Source organism: Citrus clementina, unplaced genomic scaffold (assembly GCF_000493195.1).
Source record: "Citrus clementina cultivar Clemenules unplaced genomic scaffold, Citrus_clementina_v1.0 scaffold_7, whole genome shotgun sequence".
NCBI classification, from domain to species: Eukaryota; Viridiplantae; Streptophyta; class Magnoliopsida; order Sapindales; family Rutaceae; genus Citrus; species Citrus x clementina.
Window position 1 is genome coordinate 473273 of NW_006262075.1, and position 2259 is coordinate 475531.

Genomic DNA, 2259 nt, shown 5'->3' on the forward strand with positions numbered 1-2259 from the left:
CCACTGTTGTTGTGCATGTCGGAGAAAACTGGAGTTAGGGATGATTTTTCTTTCATTTTCTTTTCCTAAGAGATATTATGAAATACCTACTTAAATTTTTAAATATATCACTTTACCATCAAAATTTTCTTACAACTACATTTTACCACATAATATTTCACTTGTTATTATTTTATGACCAAATAATTAAGTCCATTTAAAAAAAAATGATGTCCAAGGTTATTTAAAGTATTTCGATTGATAAATTTAAACAACATTGGTGATTTAATACAAATGAAAAAGACATATAGTAGTTTGATAATTTTCCAATAAGTCAGGTGATAAATTGATTTTTTTAATAAAATAATATAATTATTTGGTATTATTAAATTAAACATTGTAATTGATATGTACTTATTAAATTAATTTAAATAGCTAAACACAAATGGGTAATTGTATGCTCCTATAGTTTGAATTTTGAATTTTTTTTTTATTTTAGAGGACAAAATGATTTTTTTACACACTTAAATAGTTTAAGGGTAAAATAATCTTTTAATGAAAACTCTATTACTTTTAATGATTTAATTATAAAATGATTAACAATAAAAATATCGAGTGATAAAATGTAATTATTAAAAAATATTCATGGTGAAATAATATATCAAAAAATATTATATGGGTATTTGATCATATCTCTTTCTTTAAATTAATAACTATAACACCCATACTTTATTTATTTTTTAATAAAATTGGTAACTGTAGGATTAGACACTTTCGGCACCAAATCAATGATAGTGGAGTTAACTTCTCTAGTTCTCTTAGAAGCTTGCCTGAAGAAAAGAAAGACTTTTTATTATTTATTAGTTTTCTTATAACTATTTTATGTTTTATTATACTGATTGTTCATATTGTTTTAAATTACTTTTGAGCCCAACCCATTGAAAAGCCTTTTCTTATTTATTCTTTTTATTTATTATTATTTTACTTAATAAGCCACCATGAGTGGCTAAAGGAAAAAAAATTAAGAAAGAAAGATAGGTTGATATGTCATATTTATTTGATTTATTAAATTGATCTGTCATATATTTTTATATATCTACATTGAAAATTTCAAACATCACAATTTCAATCTGAATAATACATAAAATAAAATTTTATCCTGAATTTCGTTTCGAACAAGTTAATATCCCAAATTTTTATTGAAATGTGAGTTTTTTTTTTTTGATCAATCTTAGTGGAGATTTTTTTATCTATTAATATATCAAAATTTGTATTTTTTTCATCTATTAATGTATTTCCCACTTTATTTTATATTTATTTGTTATTGGCATGTATGGATTATTTTTGTTTTACTTATAAGTGAGGTTAGATCGGATGGTTTTGGCCTGAGTTGTTTAACACCATGGTGTATACGGAATTGTGGTTTTTGTCCCGCGGTGAAAGTTCACAAAAGAATCATTGGCGACAGTCCCTAAGAATAGTGCCCCAAAAGTATGCTTGGCCAAAAATGATAATAAATAAATAAGAAAAGGCTTTACAAATGGGCTGGGTTTAAAATAATATGAAAAACCAATATAATAAAAAATAAAATAATGGTAAGAAAATAAACAAATAAGCAACAATTTTATAAAATAATACTAATAAAGTAAAGATGTTTTAGTAACATTAATGCTGCGTTTACTTTTTGGATTGGAGTGGGAATCCTGAGGAGTGGGAATGGGAGTAGGGTGTTTACTTAGACTAAATGAAAGTATGGATTGTCTAACAGAATCCTAATTATTTGTTTACTTTGTCTTGAATTGAGAGTAAATTTTTTTAAATTACAATTTTATCCTTATGTACAGAATTATAATTTGTAATTAAAAAATTAATAAAAAAATATATTTGGAAAATAAAATAAATATTTTATTATATTTATAAATTAATAATAATTACTAATATTCTTAATTATGTAAATCATAATTTTTTATTAATTTAAATTTAAATTATGTGAATAAAAATTATTAATAATAGCAACACAAATGAAATATTATTATTGATAATATAGTACAAAATTAATATTTTTTTAGAATAAAATATTTATTATTATTAATTAAATAAATAATTAATATTTATTAAAAATAATGTTTAATATTATTAATTTAAATATAATATTTATTTATTTTTATTTATTAAATTTAATAAAATAAATATGATATAATTATTATTTTTAATAAATATGATATTATTTATTTTATTAAATATTATTTATTTATTTATTTTTATAAGGATAAAATGGGA